This window comes from Protopterus annectens, chromosome 8.part0, assembly GCF_019279795.1.
Source record: "Protopterus annectens isolate FY-2018-M chromosome 8.part0, PAN1.0, whole genome shotgun sequence".
NCBI classification, from domain to species: Eukaryota; Metazoa; Chordata; order Ceratodontiformes; family Protopteridae; genus Protopterus; species Protopterus annectens.
In genome coordinates, this window is record NC_056741.1 from 467,015,311 (window position 1) to 467,027,957 (window position 12,647).

A 12,647-nucleotide genomic window follows, 5' to 3' on the forward strand; every position below is an offset into this window, starting at 1 on the left:
TTTTGCCTTAAGGGCTGTAATTGCAGCACACTGGTTTTGTGAAGTATGTGTTTCATGGTTTGTGTTGGGGGGTGGAGGTTGCATGGATGTCTGTTTTGAAGGTCTCTGTTCTTTGCAAATTTTTATTTAGAGCCTCTGAGTATGTATTTGTGTGTTTTTTGCTGGTGCTGGTTTAATGGGTCTATGTGAGACTGGTGGTGTGTTGCAAGTATTTCCCTTCTCCTCTTGACCGTCTGATCCAGTCTTGGGTTGAGAGAGCTTAGCCACCAGTTTGGCTGTATAATTGCATCTCTCGCATGTATTATTGTTTGGTAGTAGGAGGGAGAGGGTTGTCTGTGTATATGAGGCAGTTGTAACATGCCTCAAAATGAGAAAACACACAATGAAAGCAACTCTCTGAATGATGCTGGACACGGACACTTTTTAGTGCTTTCATCCACTTACCCTACTGTACCTTTTTATAACATTAATTAGTCTCGTACATTCATAACATCTTGATGTAAAAAACTTAAATTAAATAAAATTATCCAATTCTATTGAATAACAAGGTATTAAATACACCCTATTCCTACTTATACATTAAAAAACATTTTAAATTAATAGTTTCATTCAAACCTGGTGCTTGATCTGCACCAAGGTAAATTTGCCAAAAAGCCTCTCTGCATTCCAATTTGTTGTTATCCCCACCAAAGCATACATTGTCTACCTTATCCAAAACAAAAAATTTAAATGTCTTGAAATTGTTACAATTAACAGCATGTCTAGCTAAAGAATTCAATAAATCTTTCTTTTTAATTGCCAACTGATGTTCATATGACCTACGTTTTAAACATCTGATAGTCTAACCTATGTAATAACTAGGGCAAGACAAACAAGTTGCAATATAAACCACATACTCACTATTACATGTGAAATTGTAGTTAGCCCAAAAAGTTCTATTAATGTGACGAAGGATGAATTACTTCTAAATCTACATTGTCTACATCTCTTACACGCATAAGTGCCCATGGCTTTTTGTCCATTGTCCAAGTCACTTTTGTGCCCATAGTCAAGCATACTTTTAATGTTTACCACTTTTTTAATATGTAAATTTAATTTAATTCCTGTGTAATTTACTAAATACTTGTTCCCTAACAGAACTTTCCAGTTGTTTATAATAATGTTTTTGATGTGCCACATTTCTTTAACTATCGGCAGTGGAAAAGCACTAACATATTGTTCCACATTGTTATCATTGTGTGATAGAGAAACTAATGGACCTACTGTTGAATCCTTAAGATTTTAAAACTGGGGAAGCAACGTGAGGCCCACAGCTTGTTCTATCTGCTTTAACCATTGTTCACTGTAACGTCTAAATATGAACAGTGACCTGAGAAAAATTGAACTCATCATGGAAAGTGTTGTCGTCAGAGGTTAAACGACTTAACCTAATGATTTGTCCTTTGACTACTCCTTTCTTCATATGTGGCGGATGTAGACTGTCTTTGTGTAAATACTGATTTGGAAAAACTGACTTCCTAAAAATACTACTGGTGAACTTTTTAGTATCATAATCAAACAATAAGTGTATGTCCGAAAAATTAATGGACTCACCAAAACCACTTATTTTGAATTCCAGGAAGTCTGTTGTTTGATTTAAATGGGAAACAAAGTCAGTGAACTCATCATATTGTCCACCCCACAGAAAAAACAAGTCATCTGTATAACAATAGTATAACTTGACTTTGCTTCAAAAGGGATGGTCACCCAAAAACTTTGTTTCCTAATTTGCCATTACCATGTTTGCAAATGCTGGAGCTACCCTAGCTCCCATCGCTACTCCAGATGTTTGCTTGAACAACTGATCATTAAATCTAAAATAATTGTTGTCCAATACCTAATCCATCAGAGTAGATATGGTGTTTACCTTTGTATTATTAAAATTATTAGTGTGTCAAATATTCTCTCAGGTATTCCATTCCCACTGCCTGATCTATGGATGTATATAATGATTTTACATCCACCGTTGCAAAATATATTCGTCCTTGTGGAACTATAAACTCTTGTAAGATTTCCAGTAAATGCCAGGAATCCCTTAAATAGTGCCTGGACTTTTGCACTATTGGGTTCAAGATATAATCTAACCATAAATAAATGGTCTCCATTTTTGAGTTGCTTGCAGAAATGATGGGCCTAAATGGTGGATTCTGGCTACTACTCTGTATTTTAGGTATACTAAAGAAAGAAGCCATTTTTGGATGGTCTACCTGTAAATAGCTATAACATTCATTGTCTATTTCCTCTTGACAAAACATGTCAAATAGCATAGTATCCAACCTTAAACAGCTTTTCCTAACATCTTCCATTTCTCCTTTCTTGTAAGTGTGGGCTTTTTGTAACATAGGCACTATCAAACTAATATAATCTTTGGTATTCATGACGGCAATTTTACAACCCTTGTCAGCCCTCATTATCCTAACTTCTTGATTTTTACTCAAATACATCAAGGCCTGATGTTCGTCCTTAGTCAAGTTTACTGTCTCAGGCCTGTAATTTATTTTCCTAAAATCGGATTCACATAAATCTTGGAATACTTGTAAAGTCGCTTGTAATGGTTGGTTGAACGTACTTGGCTTTTTGGGCTTATTAAAAGTCATGTGTGTAGAATTATTATTTTCCGTGATGTTGTGCATAATATATTTTAAATTAAGCTTCCTAAGATAAAGCCTAAAATCTATGTTAACATTGGCCATGTTCATAGAACAACTAGGAATAAATGAAAAACCTTTCTTTAAAACAGATTCCATGTCTGAGGACAAAACAACATTAGACAAATTCAAAATTTCAAGTCCATAACTCTGTATTGAATTGTCCATTACCATTTAGTTCTGCTTTTCCCCCCTCTGCCCTTGTTTTGGGTCATGTTCGACCATTTCAGTGTCCGTTTGTCCCCCATTTTGTCCACTATAAAAGGACCATTGTTGTGGCTAGAATTGTTTTCAGATGATGAAACAACATGAGCATAACTACCCACACTAGTAGTGCTGTTTTCATTTCTCTCCAACTCATTCGTGGAACCAGTACTATTAAAAACAGGATTGTTGTTTTCTCCCACTGTGTTAATTGTACTGTCATTATTAGTACCATTCCCTGCTTTATTGTAGTTGTTATGTTGTTGCAGCAAATCCATTGTAGCACCATTATTTGAATGATCAGTCACCACAATCCTCTCTTTTACACCATATGCCTTGTGATTTTTATAGGCTAAAATGTCCCTCTTTCACTTGGATTGTTTCCTCGAAATAATAGAGGCTCGCTGCCTATCTGCTTTAGCCCCTATACCACTGAATAACTGGTGAAAATTTGGGAAACAAGCAAAACATTCGGTATGTGAATCAAATTCACGCATAGCTTCTTTAACTTTGATAAGTTCTTCTTTGTAGTAAGTTATCAAAATACGCATCATATTTATACCAGTTTCATTATATAGATTTAAAAGTGCATTGAACAAATTATCACCTGGAACTGCACAATTAGGGAACTTTGCAGTTCTTAAACCTTGCGGAACACATTTCCGGTTTACACATTCTTCCAAATACTTAATTTCAATGTCAAGAGTCACAAACCTGTTTGTTTTTCTAATTCATAAATGGATTTTTTTACAACTCGTTAAATCCATATTGTAAACGTCTTGTTGGTGGTTGCTTACTTCATTCAAGTCAGTCGCCCCACCAATACTGGTAAACGGGTTGTCAATTCTTTGAAAAATGTGCTCCAAAATGATGTTAACCAAAACGCCATGCTCACCAAGTCTGCCTTGGTCGCCTGAGCTTCCGCCTCCTTCAGACTGCACGCCGTTGACGGAATTATGTAATCCGTTGTTTCCTTGGCAAAACCCTTTTGGATTGTTCACAGTGACCGTCTGTGAGCTTGAATATTTCGCTAAGCCTTCTTTGACCATGCTCGTGATAATGTTAATCAAATTTTCAGAACTGTTGGTTCTACTATCAGGAACCAGATAAGTTGACAAATTCAGTAGGGTGTCCTGTGAAGCATCCTCTGCAGCCATCCAAACAGTGCTTTGAAAACCCAACATAAACGAAGAACTCTTGAAACTTGTAAAGTCACTTGAAACTTGAAAAAACACACAATGAAAGCAACTCTCTAAATGATGCTGGACACGGACACTTGTTTAGCGCTTTCATCCACTTTAATTAAGTGACCTTCCTCAAACAATTCAACTTACCCTACTATACCTTTATATAACATTAGTCACATAACATTCATGACATCATGATGTAAAAACATTTAATAAAATTATCCAATTCCTTTGAATAACAAGGTATTAAATACATCCTATTCCTACTTGTACATTAAAAAACATTTTAAACTAATAGTGTCATTCAAACCTGGTGCTTGATCTGCACCAAGGTAAATTTGCCAAAAAGCCTCTTTGCGTTCCAAGTTGTTGTTATCCCCACCAAAGCATACATTGTTATATAAAGGTATAGTAGGATAAGTTGAATTGTTTCTGAGGAAGTAAACAAGTGTCCGTGTCCAGCATCATTCAGAGAACTGCTTTCATTGTGTGTTTTTTCAAGTTTCAAGTGATTTTACAAGTTTCAAGAGTTTTTCATTGCCTCAGAATGCCCAGATTCACCAATTGAACTGGAGAGTACACCTGAAACTGCCCTTTGGACATGCCTGGATAGGTACAGTGAACTGTTTTACTGATTGACTGGTAAGGTCGAATAGAGAGCCGTGTCCTTCTCTACTGTATAGGGAGGGGTCTAGTGCTAGGGTTTATAAGTGCTTGCTATGAGTTTTGAGCAAGTGCCAGGCTGAGAAATGAATGGTTTGTGTGCTTAAGTTGAAAGTTTGTCTAGTTCCAAGGGAAAAATTGAAGAGGACACTTTGTGGAGCCGGGAATAGTTATACCCTAGCTAACCGGCGCTGCCTGGTGTGCAAAACCGGGCAAATGGGGTTTTCATAGCAGGGAAATGAAAGAGGGAGAAATTAGCCCAAAATGGCCAATAAACTACTAATTTTTGGGCTGAAACCACTCCTCCAAAGACAGATAGGCTGCTCAAAGCTCCCTTCTCTCACAGGTGAACAGAGAAACTTCCTTCTATCCAATTAAGTTTCTGTCTTTGTGGAGAGAAATGAATGCATATGCATTTTAAATGTTAACGTTGTATAACTTTTAAAATGCCGCAGTGTACGTTGTCGCCAATTTCACAAACTTCTGTTTAGCCCTTGTTACCAGAACTATTCCCATGGTTTCGGAGAAATTCACTTAGTTTACAAACTGGACAGAAAATGGTGTTTTTGCAGCAAACGTTATTGGGTTCATTGTGCATGTTTTTAAATGGTTGCTGTACCATGTACTCACTGTGTGCGTTTATGTGGATTTCTGTGCATTGTTTATACTCATTCAAGTTGTTTGCTATCTATTGTGCACATTGTTGGTTTTCCAGACGCAATATGATCACATCCATGAGAAACCGGCTGACATTTTCAACAGTAAACTCGATAGCTCTGTAAAGTGCAACATGTACTAAAAGTTTAGTATCTATCTTGTATAGATTGCCATATTATTTGTGCTCGGTAGTTGTACTACAAGTCTCAGCATGTTGTATACTCGTATTCCACTTGATTCTTTTTATTAAGAGTGGAGCTGACATAGAATCCTGGGTGCTGGTAGAGCTTCTCAAAATTAGGGACACAGCCTGGCCCTTGTGGAAAAGAAGATGAGCCTTTTAGGAAGCAAAAGATCCATCTGTTTGGGCTAAATTTACTCTGTTCCTTTGTAATCAAAGAAAGTTTTGGAGGGTGGTAAAGTTTTGTGCTCTGACACTGTTTACTTCCTTCTTCTTTAGCTATTACTAAAGATAATGAACTAACATCATGACTTTGAATCTAGATCCAAGTTTTTATTTAGCAAATAGTTAGAAACTTTTTTGTTGCTCCTTTTTTTGTCTTTATGGGAAAAGGTTTTGGTCTTTCTATTTTCTGTATGCACCTTCTTGCAGTATTGCAGTGCAGTGCTGTTGGCAGAGCTATTTCTTCTCTTCTTTTCCTGTTCTTGATAGACTACTTGAAACTGGCTGCCTCTTTGGCTGCAGCGTCCTTTCCAAATGCAATCATGGATTTTGTGTTCTAAGTGCAGATCTACTCACTATTACATGTGAAATTGTAGTTAGCCCAAAAAGTTGTATTAATGTGACGAAGGATGAATTACTTTACATTGTCTACATCTCTTACGCGCATAAGTGCCCATGCCTTTTTGTCCATTGTCCAAGTCACTTTTGTGCCCATAATCAAGCATACTTTTAATGTTTACCACTTTTTATACGTAAATTTAATTTAATTCATGTGTAAGTTACTAAATATTTGTTCCCTAACAGAACTTTTCAGTTGTTTATAATAATGTTTTTGATGTGCCACATTTCTTTAACTATCGGCAGTGGAAAAGCACTAACATATTGTTCCACATTGTTATCATTGTGTGATAGAGAAACTAATGGACCTACTGTTGAATCCTTAACATTTTAAAATGGGGGAAGCAACGTGAGGCCCACAACTTGTTCTTTCTGCTTTAACCATTGTTCACTGTAACCTCTAAATATGAACAGTGACCTGAGAAAAATTGAACTCATCATGGAAAGTGTTGTCGTCAGAGGTTAAACGACTTAACCTAATGATTTGTCCTTTGACTACTCCTTTCTTCATATGTGGCGGATGTAGACTGTCTGTGTAAATACTGATTTGCAAAAACTGACTTCCTAAAAATACTACTGGTGATCTTTTTAGTATCGTAATCAAACAATAAGTGTATGTCCGAAAAATTAATGGACTCACCAAAACCACTTATTTTGAATTCCAGGAAGTCTGTTTGATTTAAATGGGAAACAAAGTCAGTGAACTCGTCATATTGTCCACCCCACAGAAAAAACAAGTCATCTGTATAACAATAGTATAACTTGACTTTGCTTAAAAAGGGATGGTCACTCAAAAACTTTGTTTCCCAATTTGCCATTACCATGTTTGCAAATGCTGGAGCTACCCTAGCTCCCATTGCTACTCCAGATGTTTGTTTGAACAACTGATCATTAAATCTAAAATAATTGTTGTCCATTACCTAATCCATCAGAGTAGATATGGTGTTTACCTTTGTACTATTAAAATTAGTAGTGTGTGTCAAATATTCTCTCAGGTATTCCATTCCCACTGCCTGATCTATGGATGTATATAATGATTTTACATCCACCGTCACAAAATATATTCGTCCTTGTGGGACTATAAACTCTTGTAAGATTTCCAGTAAATGCCAGGAATCCCTTAAATAGTGCCTGGACTTTTGCACTATTGGGTTCAAGATATAATCTAACCATAAATAAATGGTCTCCATTTTTGAGTTGCTTGCAGAAATGATGGGCCTAAATGGTGGATTCTGGCTACTACTCTGTATTTTAGGTATACTAAAGAAAGAAGCCATTTTTGGATGGTCTACCTGTAAATAGCTATAACATTCATTGTCTATTTCCTCTTGTCAAAACATGTCAAATAGTGTAGTATCCAACCTTAAACAGCTTTTCCTAACATCTTCCATTTCTCCATTCTTGTAAGTGTGGGCTTTTTGTAACATAGGCACTATCAAACTAATGTAATCTTTGGTATTCATGACTGCAATTTTACAACCCTTGTCAGCCCTCATTATCCTAACTTCTTGATTTTTACTCAAATACATCAAGGCCTGATGTTCGTCCTTAGTCAAGTTTACTGTCTCAGGCCTGTAATTTATTTTCCTAAAATCTTGGAATACTTGTAAAGTCGCTTGTAATGGTTGGTTGAACATATTTGGCTTTTTGGGCTTATTAAAAGTCATGTGTGTAGAATTATCATTTTCCATGATGTTATGCATAATATATTTTAAATTAAGCTTCCTAAGATAAAGCCTAAAATCTATGTTAACATTGGCCATGTTAATAGAACAACTAGGAATAAATGAAAAAACTTTCTTTAAAACAGATTCCATGTCTGAGGACAAAACAACATTAGACAAATTCAAAATTTCAAGTCCATAACTCTGTATTGAATTGTCCATTACCATTTAGTTCTGCTTTTCCCCCTCTGCCCTTGTTTTGGGTCATGTTCGACCATTTCAGTGTCCGTTTGTTCCCCATTTTGTCCACTATAAAAGGACTGTTGTTGTGGCTAGAATTGTTTTCAGATGATGAAACAACATGAGCATAACTACCCACACTAGTAGTGCTGTTTTCATTTCTGTCCAACTCATTCGTGGAACCAGTACTATTAAAAACAGGATTGTTGTTTTCTCCCACTGTGTTAATTGTACTGTCATTATTAGTACCATTCCCTGCTTTATTGTTGTTATGTTGTTGCACCAAATCCATTGTAGCACCATTATTTGAATTATCAGTCACCACAATCCTCTCTTTTACACCATATGCCTTGTGATTTTTATAGGCTAAAATGTCCCTCTTTCACTTGGATTGTTTCCTCGAAATAATAGAGGCTCGCTGCCTATCTGCTTTAGCCCCTATACCACTGAATAACTGGTTAAAATTTGGGAAACGAGCAAAACATTCGGTACGTGAATCAAATTCACGCATAGCTTTAACTTTGATAAGTTCTTCTTTGTAGTAAGTTATCAAAATACGCATCATATTTATACCAGTTTCATTATATAGATTTAAAAGTGCATTGAACAAATTATCACCTGGAACTGCGCAATTAGGGAACTTTGCAGTTCTTAAACCTTGCGGAACACATTTCCGGTTTACCCATTCTTCCAAATACTTAATTTCAATGTCAAGAGTCACAAACCTGTTTGTTTTTCTAATTCATAAATGGATTTTTTACAACTAGTTAAATCCATATTGTAAATGTCTTGTTGGTGGTTGCTTACTTCGTTCAAGTCAGTCGCTTCACCAATACTGGTAAACGGGTTGTCAATTCTTTGAAAAATGTGCTCCAAAATGATGTTAACACCATGCTCACCAAGTCTGCCTTGGTCGCCTGAGCTTCCGCCTCCTTCAGACTGCAGACGGAATTATGTAATCCATTGTTTCCTTGGCAAAACCCTTTTGGATTGTTCACAGTGACCGTCTGTGAGCTTGAATATTTCGCTAAGCCTTCTTTGACCACGCTCGTGATAATGTTAATCAAATTTTCAGAACTGTTGGTTCTATTATCAGGAACCAGATAAGTTGACAAATTCAGTAGGGTGTCCTGTGAAGCATCCTCTGCAGCCATCCAAACAGTGCTTTGAAAACCCAACACAAACGAAAAACTCTTGAAACTTGTAAAATCACTTGAAACCTGAAAAAACACACAATGAAAGCAACTCTCTAAATAATGCTGGACACGGACACTTGTTTAGCGCTTTCATCCACTTTAATTAAGTGAGCTTCCTCAGAAACAATTCAACTTACCCTACTATACCTTTATATAACATTAGTCACATAACATTCATGACATCATGATGTAAAAAAATTAAATAAAATTATCCAATTCCTTTGAATAACAAGGTATTAAATACAGCCTATTCCTACTTGTACATTAAAAAACATTTTAAACTAATAGTGTCATTCAAACCTGGTGGTTGATCTGCACCAAGGTAAATTTGCCAAAAAGCCTCTTTGTGTTCCAAGTTGTTGTTATCCCCACCAAAGCATACATTGTTATATAAAGGTATAGTAGGATAAGTTGAATTGTTTCTGAGGAAGTCCACGTAATTAAAGTGGATGAAAGTGCTAAACAAGTGTCCGTGTCCAGCATCATTCAGAGAATTGCTTTCATTGTGTGTTTTTTCAAGTTTCAGGTGATTTTACAAGTTTCAAGAGTTTTTCATTGCCTCAGAATGCCCAGATTCACCAATTGAACTGGAGAATACACCTGAAACTGCCCTTTGGACATGCCTGGATAGGTACAGTGAACTGTTTTACTGATTGACTGGTAAGGTCGAATAGAGAGCCTTGTCCCTCTCTACTGTATAGGGAGGGGACTAGTGCTAGGGTTTATAAGTGCTTGCTATGAGTTTTGAGCAAGTGCCAGGCTGAGAAATGAATGGTTTGTGTGCTTAAGTTGAAAGTTTGTCTAGTTCCAAGGGAAAAATTGAAGAGGAGACTTTGTTGAGCCGGGAATAGTTATACCCTAGCTGCCTGGTGTGCAAAACCGGGCAAATGGGGTTTTCATAGCAGGGAAATGAAAGAGAGAGAAATTAGCCCAAAATGGCCAATAAACTACTAATCTTTGGGCTGAAACCACTCCTCCAAGGACAGATAGGCTGCTCAAAGCTCCCTTCTCTCACAGGTGAACAGAGAAACTTCCTTCTATCCAATTAAGTTTCTGTCTTTGTGGAGAGAAATGAATGCATATGCATTTTAAATGTTAACGTTCTATAACTTTTAAAATGCCGCAGTGTACGTTGTCGCCAATTTCACAAACGTCTGTTTAGCCCTTGTTACCAGAACTATTCCCGTGGTTTCGGAAAAATTCACTTAGTTTACAAACTGGACAGAAAATGTTGTTTTTGCAGCAAACGTTATTGGGTTCATTGTGCATGTTTTTAAATGGTTGCTGTACCATGTACTCACTGTGTGCATTTATGTGGATTTCTGTGCATTGTTTATACTCATTCAAGTTGTTTGCTATCTATTGTGCACATTGTTGGTTTTCCAGACGCAATATGATCGCATCCATGAGAAACCGGCTGACATTGTCAACAGTAAACTCGATAGCTCTGTAAAGTGCAACATGTACTAAAAGTTTAGTATCTATCTTGTATAGATTGCCATATTATTTGTGCTCGGTAGTTGTACTACAAGTCTCAGCATGTTGTATACTCGTATTCCACTTGATTATCTTTTTATTAAGAGTGGAGCTGACATAGAATCCTGGGTGCTGGTAGAGCTTCTCAAAATTAGGGAGACAGCCTGGCCCTTGTGGAAAAACACCTGATAATACATTTTTAGGATGGCCTTTAATTTCCTTAAGAAGATGAGCCTTTTAGGGAGCAAAAGATCCATCTGTTTGGGCTAAATTTACTCAGTTCCTTTGTAATCAAAGAATGTTTTGGAGGGTGGTAAAGTTTTGTGCTCTGACACTGTTTACTTCCTTCTTCTTTAGCTATTACTAAAGATAATGAACTTGCATCATGACTTTGAATTTAGATCCAAGTTTTTATTTAGCAAATATTTAGAAACTTTTTTGTTACTCCTTTTTTTGTCTTTATGGGAAAAGGTTTTAGTTTTTCTATTTTCTGTATGCACCTTCTTGCAGTATTGCAGTGCAGTGCTGTTGGCAGAGCTATTTCTTCTCTTCTTTTCCTGTTCTTGATAGACTACTTGAAACTGGCTGCCTCTTTGGCTGCAGCGTCCTTTCCAAATGCAATCATGGATTTTGTGTTCTAAGTGCAGCAATCTGTTTCTTCTCCCTAACTGACTGATGTAATTGCTGTGGATGATGTTTTGGTCACTGGTGCCCCTTTTTGAATTTACATAAGTTTTTTTATTCTGGTCAGTCAGTTTTTTTTTAACTTTGTAGTTATTTCAGTTAGAAGGGTTTCTGAACTCAGTAAGTTATTCACATTGTGAAATGGAACAGAGGCTTAAGTGCTGGTAGCCAACTTGCCACACAGTGCACATGTGTGAGTCAGACGTCATGGTGCAGAGGTGAGAGAGGGTGACTTCTGCCTCTCTGTATCAATGAGGTAGGTTGGTGTTCATTGGTACAAGGCTGCTGCCTCCAAGGACACCAATTTAACATCCCTGAATAGGGTAGTGGGATACATTGGGTGGCAGTGTACCTGTGCTTGATCCACTGTTTAATATTACAGGTACGAGTACCTGAGATTGGGTTCCTTGGTAAATATATTGCCCCATGCAGTCAGCTGTGGTGGGGAACGAAATACAAGAGTTTGTACATACAGTGTAAAATGTATTTACAAAAAGAGTTAGTAGGACAACATATAACTGAGAAGAAGTTGTAAAATGGTCTTTAACTACAATGCGGGGCTCCTAAGGTCCTCATCTTTTTTGCTGCACATTAGTGGGCATCACTGAAAGCAGTGCAGTCTGCCAACGTTTTGTGAGGTAAACAGTTACGCTAGCTCCCAACCCTTTATGCATCAGTTCAGTACTTCAAATTAAGCGTCATCCATGTTTAAAGTAAAGGGCGGAGCTGTGAACTGCTGAGTGTTTCTGCTATTCTCATCCTTCTCGAACTCCAGCCATTGGCTTCCTTTTAGATTTATAGTTTGGTGGTGTTTTTTTAAGCTGATAGGAAGATACTAGGCTGTGATGGCCTTAGTATCATTGTAAGCTTAGCCAAGTTCTCCCTTATTTCCACAGTCTGCACCTATTTCCCCTGTCCAAGAAGGACACGAGTGGAACCTCCCATGGTGAATTAAATGGTCACCCATTCAGTCGTCCAGATTGCTTTTGAAGCGGGCCAATGAGGTTCTCTGTTTTGACTGGGAGTCTGTTCCAAAGGTGTGGTAACCTGTGGGAGACAGATCTGTCCCTCCAGCAGGTTCTATTAATATCACATACCAGGTTAAGGTCGAGTGACCCATGTACCGTTTGGCTTGCGGATATGCAACATTTCCAGTAAAGCAGGGTCAAAGATTGCTTTATATGCAA